Below are 14,022 nucleotides of genomic sequence, written 5' to 3'. Positions count from 1 at the left end.
GCGTCACCAGGGAGGAAGGGAAAACAAGTTGCTGCTTCTTTAAGACTGGCTAGCTGGCATGCTCCCTTTCAGAGGGTTGGGGGGAATGCCAGCTCCTTGCGGTACCTCAGGGTTCCACGGAGCACCAATTGGGAAACACTGCTATAAACTAACTAGGGACAAGTAGTTGAGCTTACTTTTTACTGGGGATGTAAGTTCCTGTTCCACTTTCACAGTCTGCCCCCAAATTTGAGGCCCATTGAAGTAAATTAATCTTTTATAAACATGTTCCAGATACAACTGATTAGCTCCATTCCTTTTCCTTTCTGCATGGTTGTTTGCATTCTTGTAACAATATTAATCTGTCTTTCTGTGAAAGTCATGAAGCAAAATATAACCGATGTTGTTACTCTTGCCTTTCTTGTGTCTAAACTTTGCAGATAATTCTTAATCCACTGTATAATTTGGTTTGAAAAATGAACCTATCCACTGCTTTGGTGCTTAATACTAAACATTTTCACCTCTGATTAAACGAACAAGATGGTGACTGGTAGCTATTTTGCCCTATTTTTTTGTCACCTCAAACAACTGAATGATTACATGGAAGCAAGGGCGTGTTTTCTGAGCCTCATTCTGCTGCTCTTCATCCCTCTATCAACTGTTGGAATTGTGCAGGTTATTATGCATAGGGCTGTATAGCTCATTAGACACTGAGAAAAAGTCAGTGGCATGGTCAGCGATCTTGCCAGAAGGAACCGTGAATGGAGCCAAGCCTGGACAGATGGATTAGGCCTGGGATAATTTGTCAGGTTTACTCAAAGGTGTGAGAAATCCACACTCCTGATCAAGTTTGGGGTGAACAATAACATGCCAGCAGTTTGCCAGTGTTAGCCCCTGGCAGGCTGCTGCAGCTGTATTTATCTACAGAGCCCCAGGTACCAACTATCACGGCTTCTGTTGGCTGTGGATCGCTGTTTCTGGCCAACAGGAGTTTCAATTGCTGGTACCTGTGGGTGTGCAGGTAAATATAGTGGAATGGGCCCACCAGGACCTAACCCTGGCAGTCTGAATCCAGCCTGCAGGCTGATATTTGCTTACCCTGATTTATTTACACTGAATCTAGCCCTCCCCTCACTCCTTTCCTGGGAGCAATATGATGTCAACAAAAGAGCTTCCATCAATGTAACTACTGCCTCTTGGGGACATGGATTAACTACAGGAATAGGGAAGTGCTCTAGTTAGGGTAGTAGTATCTTCACTAAAGTGCTACCATAACCCAGCTGCATGGGTACAGCACTGTATGTGAACACACACCAACATAAGTTTTTTGAAATTATTTAAGTAGATCTTAGGAGAAGGGGACTTGACTTTGCAGCAACAGTCAAGCTTGAATCTAGGCCTTTTATAAAAATCCATGGGATAGTCCTCCCACCCCCATATACCTTTCCCCTGTTGTTCCAAGTACTTCACAAAACAAGCCACAGTCATTCTCATAACTGCAACTGATTTGATACCCATTCCTCAGGTACATGGTAGTCTGGCCACCCACCTCCTCTTGCAGGACACAGGCCAAATCCTCCATCCCAGTCTAGAACTTCTCCATCTGAAGGGGGCCACTCACACTAAAGGCTTTTCACTTGAAGTTTAAACACAATACACATGCAAGTCTCCACTACCACAATGAGCTTATACCCCTACCTGGGTTTAAAGTGGCAGTCCACCTGGCTGTACCCACTCCCCATTTTGCTGTATGATATCTATGTAAACCATCCTCAGTAATCTTGATTATTTTTATAAAGCTTTATCCCCCTCACTATCGCATATTGTTGTAACACCAATAGGCCGCAATCCAGGCCCCACTGTGCTTATGTGCTGTAGACACACAACATGTTCCTTGGCCCTGAAGAGCTAGGACAGTAGCACCATGCTGGGCCCTGTACATGTATCTGGGCACAGTTACACACAGCTGGATATGGTGCCTGGACTGATGAGGGGAAAAAAAGATACCACTTAGACTGTAATTTTTTAAAGTATTTTAATCTTTAAAACAACTAGGGGGTGGTGTCCCTTGCTCACTATGCTCACCACATCTGCCCCTGCCCCTGCCCCCTGGCTGCTGCAACTCCTCAATGCCAAGCCAGCCCTGGCTCTCTTCCCCACAATAGCTGGGGTGTTGGGCTGGTCCGAGGCCATGGCTGGCCTAGCTCTTGCCATCTGCTGGGTGAGTGGGAGGGCCTTCTCTGGGCCTTTTAGGCCCCATGCTCCTCCTACCCAGCCCTTCCCCCCCCCCCCTTCAGCTGGCCCCAGCTCTCAGTCCCACCCCACCCACTTGTCCACTTTCCCGCCCTCTCCCCCCTGGAAAAGGGGCCAGGGTGAAGGCACTGTGCCACAGCACTCTCTCTGGCCGCCAGGAAGGGATGGGCTGAAGCCATGGGGGGCATGGCTCTCCCCGCTGGCTGCCAGGGACTGTCTGAGGCCACCTCAGCTTTTTCCCCTCCTCAAGTGGCTGAAGCCACCCCAGGCCCTTGCCCCCCCACCTGACCACCAGGGATGGGAGGGGGGTGAGGCCTGGCCATTCTTCGCTCCCCCCCATACACCCTCGGATGTCAGAGGGTAGGGCTTGGCCGAGTCCATGGCAGGGGAGACTTTGCAAGAGCATGGCTCCCCCTCCCCCCCAAGCTCTGCGGAGACCAGGAAGACTGTGTGGCTGACACCCTCTGTCCACCCACTTCCTCTCCCCCCCCCCACCCCGGTACCAGGGAGGCTGGGGTCCTCAGCACAGCTAAGGGAGGGAGGAGGCCAGATGGCTGAAGGGGGAGGGGCTGCAGGATGCAGTGTGACATAATGACATCACTGTTGTCCCGCTGGAAAAACTTTCTATATATACACAGATCTGGCTAGGTCTACACTGGAAGCTTCTTGCGCAAGAACTCTTTTGTGGAAGAGTTATTGCGCAAAAAGACTTCCACAAGCGTACATCTACACTGGCATATGCTTTTACACAAGAGCATCCATGGTACTGTAAACGCTCTCTTGTGCAAGAAAGCTCTGATGGCCATTTTAACTATAGGGGCTTCTTGCGCAAGAAATTCACGTTGCCTGTCTACACTGGCCTCTTCTGGAAGAGCTCTTGTGCAAGAGGGCTTCTTCCTGAGAGGGAACATCAGAGTTCTTGCACAAGAAGCCCCGATTTTCTACAATACAATGTCAGTTTACTTGCGCAAGAACGTGCAGCCAGTGTAGACAGGCGGCATGTTTTTGCACAGAGCAGCCGTTTTCGCGCAAGAACGCGCCAGTGTAGATGCAGCTAGAGAGAGAGAGCAGTAAATAGGTGCTGTGCTGCTTGTCTACAGTTAAGTAATGGAAAATAAATGTTAAATACTGATGCTATCGGCTCTTGCCTCATATAATTTCCTAGTTTATAATGCATTGTGTCCAGGCTGATGAAATCAAACTCTTAATGGTGAATTACTTGTCATGTTGATTTGCCTATGCTCTTTATTAGCCTTAGCAAAAATACTTAGACTAGTCTCTCTCTATAAGGCTTATCGTAGCGTAGGAAAAGTGAGCTCATTTATAATGCCTGAGCTGTAGTCTTCAGGCAAATCATGGAGTGTGTTCTGCTGCGTGACTATTTGAGTTAGTGTAGCATTTCTGAATCTCAGCCATGGAGCAGGACTCCCATGTTCTTAGGCACTGTATAAGCACAGACCAAAGAGACAGTCCCTACCCTAACAAGTTTGTGACCTAAATTCTTGGGATTTTGGTTTCCTTGATATTCTGGTTTGGGACTGGTCCTCATCTTTGCACAAACATCCTGTCATTTTTGTTCACAAAAAAATGAGTCTGTTTCCTCCAGCCTTTCTGCTGGGAACAGAGAGCCCTCTCTCCCTTGGTTTATGAGCTATAAGTATTCTTCACTCTTGGGCATGTAGCCTCCTTTCCCGACCTATATGTTTGTCTAAAAAGCACAAGATTGCAGTTTCTTATAGCTTAACTGAACTATTGTTGCCCAGAGATAGTTTATTCCCATTAGTTACTGGGCTCAGAATTCCTTCTTTGACATTTTAAAAATAACACTTCTTTCAGGGCTAGTCTGTCCTTTTCCCTCTTTGGTAAGGATGGACTTCACTATCAATCCACCTGTTATTTCTACTGCATTGAAAGTCAGTACAAGTCGGGACTGTTTGCTTCCTTATTTGTACAGTCTCATCACTGAGAATGTGGACTGGAATGTGCTCTCCACTGCAAAGAATGCTGCTTTGCCTGCAGGGAGCATAACACACAATACTACAACACTGATGGCTGCTTTCTAATAATGTATCTGAGCCAAGTAGTACTATAGATTTTTAAATGACTGAATGCATAGGAATATAACAACTTTACAGGTGACAATTAAGTAAAAGCAGATTTCTTATGGGCCCCATATTTCATGGTGTGACAGCAGTACAGAAAAGTTAACAAAACAATTGGATATTTTTTATGTGAGGTTTGGGAGGGCAATGCAATTTCATGCCAACACTTGAACATCATTTAATCATTTGAGTAGACTAATACATATAAGCAGGGCTCGACAAATTATAGAAAACACTACTTGCCAGACAAAGGGACTCGCCACTCCCACTGCGTGACCCCCACCATGCAGGCTTGTGCTACCCGGAGAACGCGACAACCAGGATGGCATGTTTGCTGCACGGGGAGCGCAGCATTCTGACAGTGGTCTGCGCTGCTTGCTCCTGTGTGGCCGCCCAGCTGAGTGGCATGCAGGGGGGCCGGGAGTCCTGGGCCGGGAGCTGGAAGCGGGGGCGGGGCCACACGTGGGCTTAGGGTGGGGTCAGAGTGCGCATGCGTCCCTGACGTCGGGGAGAGGCACCAGCACAAGAGAGCGCTGCATTCAAAAGGGGAGCAGAAGAGAGGAGGGAAGAGAGTAACGGAGGGAGAGGGGGGAGAACAGAGGAGTGAGCTAGAAGATGGCATTGGGCGGAGGAGTGAAGGGGGAGAACGAAGGGGGACGGGAGTTGGAGGAGGTCAGAGAAGGCAGGAGGGAGATGGGGAGTGGAGCAGAGAGCAGAGGACATGAAAGGAGAAGCAGAGGTAGGAAGCAGCCCAGAGCGGGGACACTAAGGAGCCCCGTCCTACACTGGCCCCGCCCTACGCCCGCGTGCAGCCCCGCCCCCACTTCCGGCACTCGTCCCAGGACTCGGGCCCTCCCCCCGCACGCTGCTCAGCTGGGCAGCCGCATGGAAACAAGCGGCGCAGACCACTGTCAGAACACAGCGCTGCCCATGCAGCACGGGGGTCAGCGCCGTTGAAGTGCTGGGCGGGTCATCCTCACTACGCCGGGGTGGCTCCGCCCCGTCACAGCTCGCTAGCTGCCAAAATCTATTCGCCACAGGCGAGTGGGCGAGCAGACTTGTCAAGCCCTGTATATAAGCCATCTCTCAAATTACTGAACATCTGAATACTTTAATGCCACTGCATAGGAAGGCTTCTATTACCAGCTCCATTCCTTAGTTGTCTGAACAAGAGTTACTCACCTGTGCAGTAATGTCTGTCCTTCGAGATGTGTGTCCCCATGGGTGCTCCATTACAGATGTTGGGCACATCCTGGCACACCAGCTCAGAGAGTTTTCCTTAGCAGTAGCCCCCACCAGACTACGCATGCACAGATGCTGCCTCGTGCTGTTCGCACCCTTTCTGTGGAGCGCGGTCCAGCCTGACAGTTTCTCCTAGCTGGAACTATCTGAAAAAACAGAGAACAGTTCTGAATCAGGGAGGAGGGCGGGTCATGGAGCACCCATGGAGACACAAATCTTGAACAGATGTTATTGCACAGGTGAGTAACTCTTCTTCGTCGAGTAGTGTCCCCATGGGTGCTCCACTACAGGTGAATACAAAGCAGTGGTCTGATGTAAATGATGTGCTTTGGAATCAAGGTCTCTGCACCATGGATAGGACTCCCTGGGCCACCGCAGCATTGGATGTTAGCATGCTTGCAAGGGTGTAATGTCCGGCGAAGGTCAAGATGGAAGACCAAGTGACTGCACGGCATATGTCTCAGAGCGGCACACCTTTCAGGAAAGCCGTGGAGGTTGCAATCCCTCTAGTAGAGTGTGCCCTCGGTCTATGAGGTAACGATTATTACGCAAGGAATAACAGCGAGTGATGCAGGATATGATAAGGGTGGAAATGCGCTGTGCAGAAAGTTGCTGGCCCTTAGAAAGGTCCGCTATAGACAACAGAAGATGCTGTGACTTTCGAAAGGGGCACGTTCTTTGCAGATAAAAAGCAAGCGCTCTTCTGACATCTAGCGTATGTAAGCGCATCTCCTCCAGGTTGGAGTGCAGTTTGGTGTAAAAGGTAGATAAGGTTATAGGTTCGTTTACATGAAATGGAGAGTTGACCTTTGGCAGAAAGGCAGGGTGAATGTGCAGTGTTATCCCCACTCGGTGAATAATGTTTATGGGGGATCAGCAGAGTATTGCCAGTTCACTCACGCGCCGTGCAGAGGTGATGGCAAGCAAGAATGTCACTTTCATCGTAAGTGTATGCAGATTACATGTTGCAAGTGGTTCAAAGGGAGGATGGGTCAGAGTGTCCAGGACCAGACCTAGGTCCCACTGTTCTGGGGGAGGTTTGTGAGGGGGATACAGGTTTGCGATACCCTTTAGGAATCTTTTGGTAAGCGGGTGAGCGAAGACTGACCAACTTTCGATGGGCGGACGAAAGGCAGAAATCTCCACTAGATGGTGAGAAGATCACTAGTCCTCTGGTCTTCAGTTGTAGAATATAGTCTAGTATCTGATGGATCGATATCACTAGAGGATCGACAGCCCTTACCTCGCACCATGACTGAAATCGACGCCCTTACCTCGCACCACGACTGAAATCGTGAAGGTAGGTCTTTTGGGTGGTTTGGCGTCTACTGTGTATGAGGACGTCCTTGACTGCCTGAGAGCAAGTCATTTCTGGGCCTTGGAGCCAGCTAGGAGCCATGCCATGTGGTGAAAACGGTCGATGTGGGCGTGAAGGAGGGACCCGTGCCGTTGCGACAATAAGTTGTGTAACTGCGGAAGTCGTCATGGTTGTGATACTGACATCTGTGTTAGCTGAGAGCCAGATCTGTCGGGGCCAGAATGGTAATATCCATTATCACTGTTGCCCCCTCTCTGTCTATTTTCTCCAGCAACCGTGGAGTGAAGGCGATGGGGGGAAAGGCGTAGAGTAAGTGGTGAGGTCTCCTGTCGATAAGGAAGGCATCCCCAAGGGAAGCTGTGTCTATGCCTGCTCTCGAACAATAGAGGCGGCACTTTCTGTTGACCCGAGTGGCAAAAAGGTCTATGGTGGGATACCCTCAATGCTCAAAGAGGTTGCAGACTACTTCGTTGAGCAATTCCCACTCACATTGCAGGGGAAAGGCCCTGCTGAGGGCATCGGCAATAGTATTGTTCCTGCCAGGGAGGTAAGCAGCAGTGAGTGTGATTCCATGCCGGACAGCCCAATTCCATAAGTGGATGGATTCAGTGCAGAGGGACTGGGATCTGGCACCGCTCTGCCGATTGATGTAGTAGACAATGCGAATGTTGTTGGTGAGAATTCGTACTGTGATGCTTCATATTACATGCAGGAAGTGTTTGCAGGCGTTGAACACAGCTTGCAACTCCAGAAAGTTTATGTGCTATAGGGACTCCTGATGCGTCCAAAGCTCCTGAAAATGATAGTGACGCATATAAGCTCCCCAACCGATTAGGGATGCATCTGTGGTGATTTGTGCAGCTGGTTTCAGGCTGTGAAAGGGGACGCCTGATAGGATATTCTTCAGGTTGAGCCACCACAGTAGGAGTCTTTCAAGTGTTTGGGGACAACAGAATTGCGTGTGCTCTGGTTGCCCGGTGTGTATACGGTGAGTACCCAATGTTGAAGGCACCTCAGGTGGAGTCTTGCGTGGGGTACCACATAAGTGGTGGCCACCATGTGACCCAGCAGTTTCAGGCAGGTAAGTATATGGGTGATTTGGGGGCAGCAAGTAAGGCGTTCCCGAGGTCTTAGATGGTATGGAATCTGTCCAGGGGTAAATACGCCGTAGCGGCTACAGAGTCCAGCCTCGCCCCAATGAACTCAAGAGACTGGGAAGGCATCAGAGAAGACTTCGGGAGATTGAGAATGAGCCCTAGGGCTTCGAACGTAACCCTGGATGTGTTGACCGCTGCCATAGCTTCATCTGCAGAAGGAGCCTTCAGCAGGCAGTTGTCCAAATACGAAAAGATAGTGATGCCGAGGCCTCAGAGGTCGGCGGCTATGACTGCTAAGGTTTTTTAAAACACTCTCAGTGCTGCCAAGAGGCCGAATGGTAGCACTCTATACTGGTAATGTCATGCACCCAGTGTGAAACCGAGGAACCTCCTGTGATCCGGGTGCACGGTTACGTGGAAATAAGTGTCCTCCAGATCGAGGGATGCGAATCAATCCCCTTCGTTCAGAGCTGGAATGATAGAGGCTAACATGACCATCTTGAATTTTTGTTTTTTGAAGGTAGCAGTTGAGTCTGCGGAGATCCAGGATAGGTCTCCACCCTCCAGACTTCTTTTGGGTGAGGAAATATCGGGAATAGAAGTCTTTCCCTCTGAACTGCTTCGGCACCATCTCCACTGCCCCGATGGTAAGTATACTTAAAACCTCTTGGTGCAAAAGAGGTTTGTGAGAGGGGTCCCTGAAGAGGGACAGGGTAGGAGGGGAGGGAGGGGGCTGGGTAGAGAATGGGATGGTGAAACCGGATGTGACGATTTCTCTGACCCAACAGTCTGTGGTTATCGCGAACCAGTGGCGGTAGTACGGTCTCAGCCGGTGATGGAACAGTGGTCGCGTCGTGTGGAGCCTTATTTCTATAAGGGGAATAGCACACAGTCTCTCGATCGACACGTCAAACCTGCTGCTGAGGGTGCTGTTGGTTGGATGCTTTGCTTGGTTGTTGGCGGTGTCTCTGTGTACGCTGTCTCTGCCTCAGCTGATCATATGGCCTGAAGTGGGGCGCGGCATATGAGAAAGGTCTCTGTTTATAGTATGGACCAAATCTCTTACATCTGTATGGTGGTGTATACATCTCGAGCGTCCTCGGTGTGGTACGCGAGTCTTTGCCAGAATGGAAGACCTGCTCAGTGTTCTGAGCGAACAGCAATTGATGGTCGAAGGGTAGGTCCTCTACTTTTGGTTGGAGTTCTTTCAGTACTGATGCCAGGTGGAGCCAGGAAGCGCACCGCATGACCACTAATGTCACTGTGGTCCAAGAGGCAGTGTCGGTGATATCTATGGCAATTTGAAGTGCTGTGCAGGCTTCTGTGCAGGCTACTGCATAGCTCTCCTGCACTACTGCCTTCAAAATGTGCTTTTTTGCCACAGGCAGAAATTCCAGGATAGCAACCAGTTTAGTATAATGATCAAAATCATGATCCTTAGAAGTGACAAAATATTTCTTATCAGCACATCTGTTCGTCAGTAGCGCCAATGCTGGAGTTTGCCAGATGTCATTGGCAATTTCCAAGATGGCCTTGTCAAAGGGAAGCGCTAACTTGGTTTTTTGGGATGGTTGTAAATTTTTTTAACTATTTCTGTGACATGTCCATGGTATGTGGTTCATAGGACTGGGCTACCCTTTTGAACAGCTCTTGGAACTGTTTGTAGTCATCCACTGGGGAAGAGTCACCCTGGAATACCGCATGATCTGGTGAGGAGGACGACTGATCAGTGGGGGAGTCCATATGCTGTTGCTCGTGGTGGGAGGGTATATTATCATTCCTTTCCTGCTGGCTCAAAACAGAGGGTGCGTCACCTGTGAGTGTCGGAGGAGCCTGTCTAGGAGGTGGGATGTCATTAGTCGGATGTTGTGGAGACTGAGATCATCTGGATCTCAGTGATCTAGATCCAGAACATACCGCACTACTCAAGTGTGGATGTTCACGATAGTAGTAGGTGTAGTGCCAGGTGTGATGGTGATACGTTTGAGGGGAGTGCCTTGGAGAATAAGAACTTGCGCTCCTGTAGTGGCAAGAATATCGTGACGTTGGTGGACCTCAGTGATCTTGACTGCACTGTGTAGTGTGAAGGTGAATGGGAATGGTAGGATCGGTAGTAATGAGGTGAGCGGACAAGCCCGACACCTGTAGTAAAGCACCCACGGGGACACTACTCCACGAAGAACTAACTTTCTACCTGCCTCCCCATTAAATTCTATCGGTACAGGACTTCCTTGTGATTAGCCAAGCACTCTCTATGGCAGTGTATCCTAATTTTATTTGGCCGAGGAACCCTTTTCAGCTTTTCAGAATTTCAAGGAATCCCTAGATTTGATAAGCAAAAAAAAGGGGGGGGGGGGAGGAGGGCAGGAGGAGAGAGGGACCCACCAATTCATGAAAATCACATTCCTTTCCCGAGACCCCCCCCACCTCCCTTCCGTGAGGCCTCATCTGCTCTGTTCCCCTCCTCTCCATCACTTGCTATCCCCAGCCCTTATACCTGTTTCAACCTAGTGAGAGTGAGGTGTGGGGTGGGAATGAGGGATTTAGGTGTGGGAAGAGGTGAGAAGTACAAGGTCTGGGAGGGAATTTGGCTGCAGAAGAAGGGGCTGTTGGTTCGGGGAGGGGACTCCAGGCTGGGGAGTTTTGTTCTCAGGTGGAAGGTTGGGGTGCTGAACAAGCCAGGGCTTGTGGATGTGAGGGTGCAGGAGTTTGGGCTGGATACGTGAGGGACTCAGGGCAAGAAGGTTGTGAGTATGATGGGCTCAGGACACAGATTTGTGATGTGAGGATGGTGGAGGAATGTTGTGGCAGAAGACTGAGGATGTGGGGATGCAGGAGTTTGAGGATGTAAGAGGCTCAGGACAGGGGGTTCCAGTGTATGATAGGCTCAGATTTGGGGTCAGGTGGTGCAGGAGTGTTATGATGCTGCAGTGAAATGGGGGTTTGGTCCCAATTGGGGTCTTGTTGGCCAGGCTTCATTTTTAAATAAAATATGTCAAACTCAAAAGGTTTAGCATTGTCTTTATATATGAGAGGGGTGAGGAACCTGTTTTGAGTCAAAGGTCACTGACCCACAGAAAAGTCAGTTGGGGCCACACAAGTGAGATGCAAACAACAAAACAAAAACCCTCAAAAAAAACCCCAAGCCTCACTAATGTGGTCCCAGATGTGCTGGTGGGGGTAGGGGACAGACTGCTAGTGGGTGCTAGGGCTGGGGAGAGGGTGCTGCTGGGCACTAGGGTGACTGGCAGGGTGCTGGGACAAGGAACAGGGTGCTGCTGGGTGCAAGTGTGGATGGCAGGGTGCTGGGGCCAGGGCCAGGGTGGTGCTGAGTCTTGGGGTGTGAGGCAAGGTGCTAGGGCCGGGGCAGTGCTAGGGTGGATGGCAGGGCTGCCAAGGAGCGGGATGGGGATGGGGTGCAGGATCTGGGAAGGAGGTGGGGGGCAGAAGGGGGCAAGGTCTGGGTGGTAGGTAGGGTGAAGAAGCAGGCTGGATATAGGGTGTCTAGCCAGGGGGAGGGAGCAGGAGCAGATTGGGGATAGGGTGTCTGGCTATGAGGAAGAGTGCAAGGAGCGGATCTGGGTAGGAGTTGGACCTCCCTGATCTGGCACCCTCTGGACCTGACTGGTGCCAGATGAGGAATTTTTGGTCCAGGGGAGGTCATTTCAGGGCTCCTGGTTTCCGCCCCCATCCCCACTTGGCTTTTTTGCACCTCTATCCCCTGCAACCCAACTGAGCTGCCCACCCCTGCTGGTTCCCTGCACCTCCCCCAAAACCATCCCCCACAATCCAAGAGAGTGCAGCACCAGTTCCCTGCAGCCCCTCACAGCCCAGCTGAGCTGCCCGTCTGTTCCGTATGCCCTCCCCCATCCACCTCAGCCCAGCTGAGCCCTACACTGATTCCCTGCATGCCCCCCCCCCACAGGACTGCTGAACCCCATTTCCCTGCATTTCCTCCAAGCCCCGCAAAACTGCTGAGCTAAGTGCCGATTCCCTGCCCCTTACTCCACTTGAGTCTAGCCCCAGTTTCTGGCACCTCCCTCCTCCTGCAGCCAAACTGAGCTCTGAGTTCTACACACACACACATCCCCCACCCCACAGCCCAGCCCAGCCCAGCCCAGCTCCCCGGACCTCCCCACTCTGCAACCCAGCTGAGCTCAATTTCCCTGCACCTTCCCCTAAACCATGCAGACATGCTGAGCCAGTGCTGATTCCCTGCCTCTGCCTTCCTCCCTCCCTTTGGCTGTGTCTACACTGGCACGATCTTGCACCAAAGCGGCTGCTCTTGCGCAAAAATTTGCTGCCTGTCTACACTGGCCGTGTGTTCTTGCACAAGTACACTGTCGGTCTCATGTATGAAATCAGGGCTTCTTGCGCAAGAACTACGACGCTCCTGCTCAGGAATAAGCCCTTTTGTGCAACTATTCTTGCAGAAGAGGCCAGTGTAGACAGGCAACATGAATTTCTTGCACAAGAAAGCCCTATGGCTAAAATGGCCATTGGCACTTTCTTGGGCAAGAGAGTGTCCACACTGCCATAGATGCTCTTGTGCAAAAGCACAGCTCGCACATGGCAGTGTGGATGTGTTCTTGCACAAGAACTCTTGCACAAGATGTTCTTGCGCAAGAAACAACCAGTGTAGACATAGCCTAAAAGTTTCCTCACATGAGCAAAATGAATTTTGTGTTGTGCACCAGTATTGAGTTCATGTGGCTTGTTTGGATGTGCCACTCAAGTTATTAATAAATATTTTTAAACCTCTACCTTTTCCCTCTGCTGCCATGTCTCCTCCCCTTGCTCCATCAGCTCCCCGGGTGCCTGCTGTCCCCCCACTCCTCACCCTCCTCTGCTGTCCTGACTCCTGCTCTTCTCACTGTCCTCAGCCCTCCTGCAACCTGCCCCCCTCCACCAGCCCTTATCTCCTCCCTGTGCCCACTCCTCCATTAGCCCCACTCTGATCATGTGAGCTACCCCTCCTCATCCCCTCTTCTAACACCTCTTTCTACAAACCTGCCCTGCGTCTCTCCTCTGATGATGGTCCCTCCCCTGCAGGTGTCTGCCCTTCTGCTTCACCCCCAGAATCCCTTGGCACCTGCACCTTCCCTTACCCTGCACCCTCCTGGTGCCTCCCCCTTCCCTCACTTCTCCTACCCCCTTTTTCCTGATGCCCACCCCTCACCACCCTCTGCCCTCATTCCCCTCATGCCCGTGCCCTCACACATGACTTGCTCCATCCCAGCCTTCCTCATGCCCACCCCTTCTTTCAAGCCTTCTCCCAGCACCTCCCCTCACTCCTCTAGCCACCAATGCCCTTACCCGCTTCTCTCCCAGCATCACCCTGTCCCCCTCCCACTGACACCTCCCCTCCTGCCTTTTTCCTCTTGTCTGCACTTGGCCCCCTGGCATTGTCTCTCCTCCACCCGTCCCTTTGGTACCTTCCCCTTCCCCTCCGCCTCCGCACAAGCACCTTCCTCTCCCAGCCCTTCCCTTTTCCCTCTGCACAAGCCCTTTCCCTCCCTCTCCTGTACCTTCTGCCTTCCACTGTGCGGGGCTGGAGTCTGTGCTCTGTCCCCGGACTCTGAACCCGCAACTCAGCCATGCGGTGCAACACAGCGCCCAGCAGGTTTAAAATCCTGGGCCGTGATGTTACGTCACGTCCGGGTGTCTCCCCACCCACTGATTTGAGCGCGCTGCGCAGGGCAGCAGCAGCCAGCAAGGGGGAGCTCAGTGAAGGTTGCGCATGGCAGGGACGGGTCCGGGTCTGGGGAGAGACGCGCTGGGGTGGGAGGACGCCCGCGGGGGGGGGGAGTGTGTGTGGTCGGAACCTGCTCCAGCTCCAAATATTGCTGGAGCATGAGCACCACGAGCCCACACAACTCGCTGCCCATGCCTCTGCTGGCTAGCCGGCTCTCTCTCTTTTTCAGAGGGGGCAGGGGAGTGCCGGCTCCTCGCGGAACCCTTAGTTTTGCTCCGCGGAACCCCAGGGTTCCCCGGAGCACCAATTGGGAAACACTGCTCTATGGCAATGTAT

General features: G+C 51.5%; 1 long non-coding RNA gene across 5 annotated transcripts in view; it reads right to left on the bottom strand.

Moving 5' to 3' along the window:
• The window catches only part of LOC106731995 (uncharacterized), a 78,960-nt gene that overhangs the window by 5,324 nt on the left and 59,614 nt on the right, over positions 1-14,022 (bottom strand). Inside the window, exon 2 of one of the 5 annotated variants that reach the window (XR_012902091.2) lies at positions 5,517-5,722. The exons of the other annotated variants lie outside the window; for them this stretch is intronic. This is a non-coding gene — a long non-coding RNA (uncharacterized LOC106731995). The remainder of the gene's footprint in view (positions 1-5,516; positions 5,723-14,022) is intronic. 5 annotated transcript variants of the gene reach the window in all.

Source organism: Pelodiscus sinensis, chromosome 2 (genome assembly GCF_052426305.1).
Source record: "Pelodiscus sinensis isolate ZL-2025 chromosome 2, ASM5242630v1, whole genome shotgun sequence".
Taxonomy (NCBI): Eukaryota; Metazoa; Chordata; order Testudines; family Trionychidae; genus Pelodiscus; species Pelodiscus sinensis.
The sequence above is the reverse complement of the archived record's forward strand: the minus strand, read 5'-3'. Positions and strand labels throughout refer to the sequence as shown.